Source organism: Durio zibethinus, unplaced genomic scaffold (genome assembly GCF_047325235.1).
Source record: "Durio zibethinus cultivar Kanyao isolate XHJ-2024 unplaced genomic scaffold, ASM4732523v1 HiC_scaffold_2, whole genome shotgun sequence".
In the NCBI taxonomy this organism is placed as follows: Eukaryota; Viridiplantae; Streptophyta; class Magnoliopsida; order Malvales; family Malvaceae; genus Durio; species Durio zibethinus.
In genome coordinates this window covers 2,493,497-2,498,496 of record NW_028323043.1, presented here as the reverse complement: position 1 = coordinate 2,498,496, position 5,000 = coordinate 2,493,497, and positions in this window count along the sequence as shown.

The window sequence follows — 5,000 nt, the reverse complement described above, 5'->3', positions numbered from 1 at the left end:
CAAGCGCCCGCACCAGTGCCCAGCGTGTGCCGATGGTGGTCGAGGCAAGCGCCCGCACCAGGGCCCAGCGTGTGCCGATGGTGCTGGGGGCAAGCGCCCGCCCCAGGGCCCAGCGTGTGTCGATGGTTATCGGGGCAACCGGCCGCACCAGGGCCCAGGGTCTGCCGATGGTGCTCGAGGCAACCGCCCGCACCAAGGCTCAGCATGTGCCGATTGTGATCGAGGCAACAACCCACACCAGGGCCCAGCTTGTGCCGATGGCGGTCGAGGCAAGTGCCCGTACCGAAGGGCAGCCTATGCCGATGATGGTCGATGCATGTGCCATCACCATGCGTCATCATGTGCCATTGATGGTCGAGGCCTTGGCCGAAGTTCGATTTTGAGCCACGGTGCCCATGCTTGGCTCCAGCATGTGCTGGTGCCGCATTTTTTTCACTCGGGACAGCATCGCCGGAGCATCGCCGGAGTACCGCCGGAGAACCTGACCGGCGGCATTGGGGTTCCGGCGATTGGGAGGGGGGCCGGGGGGGTGTGCGCACATGATGTGCGATGGGTGCTGGTACTTGGCCTTGTGTTGGCCCCCTATCCCTCATCAAACCTCTGAGAATTCACACCCCCTTAAAGAGCATTTGAGATTTTACAGGTTTGCTACCAGTAGCCGTTAAAGTGTCTGAAATGGGGACACTTTTTTCAAACGGTCACAAAATCTTCTCTACTTCGAGTTTTTAGCTGAATTTTTTTGTGCATGCCAACAAAAATATAAGGATCATGCCTACAAAATTTGGGGCCAAAAATCCTTATAAAAAAATTTTAAAAAATCCCGAACCGCAAAAAGTTTCAAAAATCATGAAAAATAGAAAACGAGTCATCTTCCAACGAAACTTCACGTGAAGGCTTAGGGGACCATTGTATGAATTTACAAGCCATAAAAATGGCATTGGCACGGCAGAAATTTGAAGATGTGCCTAAACCCACCAGGGCCCAGCGTGTGCCGATGGTGCTCGAGGCAACCGCCCGCACCAGGGCCCAGCGTGTGCCGATGGTGCTCGAGGCAAGCGCCCGCACCAGGGCCCAGCGTGTGCCGACGGTGGTCGAGGCAACCGCCCGCACCAGGGCCGATAGTGTGCCGATGGTGCTCGAGGCAACCTGTCGCACCAGGGCCCAGCGTGTGCCGATGGTGATCGAGGCAACCTGCCGCACCAGGGCCCAGCGTGTGCCGATGCTGGTCGAGGCAAGCGCCCGCACCAGCGCCCAGCGTGTGCCGATGGTGCTCGAGGCAACCGACCGCACCAGGGCCCAGCGTGTGCCGATGGTGCTCGAGGCAACCTGCCGCACCAGGGCCCAGCGTGTGCCGATGGCGCTCGAGGCAAGCTCCCGCACCAGGGCCCAGCGTGTGCCGATGGTGCTCGAGGCAACCTGCCGCACCAGGGCCCAGCGTGTGCCGATGGTGCTCGAGGCAACCTGCCGCACCAGGGCCCAGCGTGTGCGGATGGTGCTCGAGGCAAGCGCCCGCACCAGGGCCCAGCGTGTGCCGATGGTGGTCGAGGCAACCGCCCGCACCAGGGCCCAGCGTGTGCCGATGGTGGTCGAGGCAACCTGCCGCACCAGGGCCCAGCGTGTGCCGATGGTGCTCGAGGCAACCTGCCGCACCAGGGCCCAGCGTGTGCCGATGGTGCTCGAGGCAACCGACCGCACCAGGGCCCAGCGTGTGCCGATGGTGGTCGAGGCAACCGCCCGCACCAGGGCCCAGCGTGTGCCGATGGTGGTCGAGGCTGCCGATGATGGTCGAGGCAACCTGCCGCACCAGGGCCCAGCGTGTGCCGATGGTGCTCAAGGCAACCGACCGCACCAGGGCCCAGCGTGTGCCGATGGTGCTCGAGGCAAGCGCCCGCACCAGGGCCCAGCGTGTGCCGATGGTGGTCGAGGCAACCTGCCGCACCAGGGCCCAGCGTGTGCCGATGGTGGTCGAGGCAAGCGCCCGCACCAGGGCCCAGCGTGTGCCGATGGTGGTCGAGGCAAGCGCCCGCACCAGGGCCCAGCGTGTGCCGATGGTGGTCGAGGCAACCTGCCGCACCAGGGCCCAGCGTGTGCCGATGGTGCTCGAGGCAACCGACCGCACCAGGGCCCAGCGTGTGCCGATGGTGCTCGAGGCAACCTGCCGCACCAGGGCCCAGCGTGTGCCGATGGCGCTCGAGGCAAGCTCCCGCACCAGGGCCCAGCGTGTGCCGATGGTGCTCGAGGCAACCTGCCGCACCAGGGCCCAGCGTGTGCCGATGGTGCTCGAGGCAAGCGCCCGCACCAGGGCCCAGCGTGTGCCGACGGTGGTCGAGGCAACCGCCCGCACCAGGGCCGATAGTGTGCCGATGGTGCTCGAGGCAACCTGTCGCACCAGGGCCCAGCGTGTGCCGATGGTGATCGAGGCAACCTGCCGCACCAGGGCCCAGCGTGTGCCGATGCTGGTCGAGGCAAGCGCCCGCACCAGCGCCCAGCGTGTGCCGATGGTGCTCGAGGCAACCGACCGCACCAGGGCCCAGCGTGTGCCGATGGGGCTCGAGGCAACCTGCCGCACCAGGGCCCAGCGTGTGCCGATGGCGCTCGAGGCAAGCTCCCGCACCAGGGCCCAGCGTGTGCCGATGGTGCTCGAGGCAACCTGCCGCACCAGGGCCCAGCGTGTGCCGATGGTGCTCGAGGCAACCTGCCGCACCAGGGCCCAGCGTGTGCGGATGGTGCTCGAGGCAAGCGCCCGCACCAGGGCCCAGCGTGTGCCGATGGTGGTCGAGGCAACCGCCCGCACCAGGGCCCAGCGTGTGCCGATGGTGGTCGAGGCAACCTGCCGCACCAGGGCCCAGCGTGTGCCGATGGTGCTCGAGGCAACCTGCCGCACCAGGGCCCAGCGTGTGCCGATGGTGCTCGAGGCAACCGACCGCACCAGGGCCCAGCGTGTGCCGATGGTGGTCGAGGCAACCGCCCGCACCAGGGCCCAGCGTGTGCCGATGGTGGTCGAGGCTGCCGATGATGGTCGAGGCAACCTGCCGCACCAGGGCCCAGCGTGTGCCGATGGTGCTCGAGGCAACCGACCGCACCAGGGCCCAGCGTGTGCCGATGGTGCTCGAGGCAAGCGCCCGCACCAGGGCCCAGCGTGTGCCGATGGTGGTCGAGGCAAGCGCCCGCACCAGGGCCCAGCGTGTGCCGATGGTGGTCGAGGCAACCTGCCGCACCAGGGCCCAGCGTGTGCCGATGGTGCTCGAGGCAACCGACCGCACCAGGGCGGAGCGTGTGCCGATGGTGGTCGAGGCAAGCGCCCGCACCAGGGCCCAGCGTGTGCCGATGGTGGTCGAGGCAACCTGCCGCACCAGGGCCCAGCGTGTGCCGATGGTGCTCGAGGCAACCGACCGCACCAGGGCGGAGCGTGTGCCGATGGTGGTCGAGGCAAGCGCCCGCACCAGGGCCCAGCGTGTGCCGATGGTGCTCGAGGCTGCCGATGGTGGTCGAGGCAACCTGCCGCACCAGGGCCGAGCGTGTGCCGATGGTGCTCGAGGCAACCGGCCGCACCAGGGCCCAGCGTGTGCCGATGGTGGTCGAGGCAAGCTGCCGCACCAGGGCCCAGCGTGTGCCGATGGTGTTCGAGGCAACCGACCGCACCAGGGCCCAGCGTGTGCCGATGGTGCTCGAGGCAACCTGCCGCACCAGGGCCCAGCGTGTGCCGATGGTGGTCGAGGCAACCTGCCGCACCAGGGCCCAGCGTGTGCCGATGGTGGTCGAGGCAAGCGCCCGCACCAGGGCCCAGCGTGTGCCGATGGTGGTCGAGGCAACCGACCGCACCAGGGCCCAGCGTGTGCCGATGGTGCTCGAGGCAACCGGCCGCACCAGGGCCCAGCGTGTGTCGATGGTGGTCGAGGCAAGCGCCCGCACCAGGGCCCAGCGTGTGCCGATGGTGGTCGAGGCAACCGCCCGCACCAGGGCCCAGCGTGTGCCGATGGTGCTCGAGGCAACCGACCGCACCAGGGCCGAGCGTGTGCCGATGGTGGTCGAGGCAAGCGCCCGCACCAGGGCCCAGCGTGTGCCGATGGTGGTCGAGGCAACCTGTCGCACCAGGGCCCAGCGTGTGCCGATGGTGGTCGAGGCAAGCGCCCGCACCAGGGCCCAACGTGTGCCGATGGTGCTGGGGGCAACCGCCCGCACCAGGGCCCAGCGTGTGCCGATGGTGATCGAGGCAGGCGCCCGCACCAGGGCCCAGCGTGTGCCGATGGTGGTCGAGGCAAGCGCCCGCACCAGTGCCCAGCGTGTGCCGATGGTGGTCGAGGCAAGCGCCCGCACCAGGGCCCAGCTTTTGCCGATGGTGATCGAGGCAACCGGCCGCTCCAGGGCCCAGCGTGTGCCGATGGTTATCGGGGCAACCGGCCGCACCAGGGCCCAGGGTCTGCCGATGGTGCTCGAGGCAACCGCCCGCACCAAGGCTCAGCATGTGCCGCTGGTGATCGAGGCAACAACCCACACCAGGGCCCAGCTTGTGCCGATGGCGGTCGAGGCAGGTGCCCGTACCGAAGGGCAGCCTATGCCGATGATGGTCGATGCATGTGCCATCACCATGCGTCATCATGTGCCATTGATGGTCGAGGCCTTGGCCGGAGTTCGATTTTGAGCCACGGTGCCCATGCTTGGCTCCAGCATGTGCTGGTGCCGCATTTTTTTCACTCGGGACAGCATCGCCGGAGCATCGCCGGAGTACCGCCGGAGTACCGCCGGAGAACCTGACCGGCGGCATTGGGGTTCCGGCGATTGGGAGGGGGGCCGGGGGGGTGTGCGCACATGACGTGCGATGGGTGCTGGTACTTGGCCCTTGTGTTGGCCCCCTATCCCTCATCAAACCTCTGAGAACTCACACCCCCTTAAAGAGCGTTTGAGATTTTACAGGTTTGCTGCCAGTAGCCGTTAAAGTGTCTGAAATGGGGACACTTTTTTCAAACGGTCACGAAATCTTCTCCGGTTCGAGTTTTTAG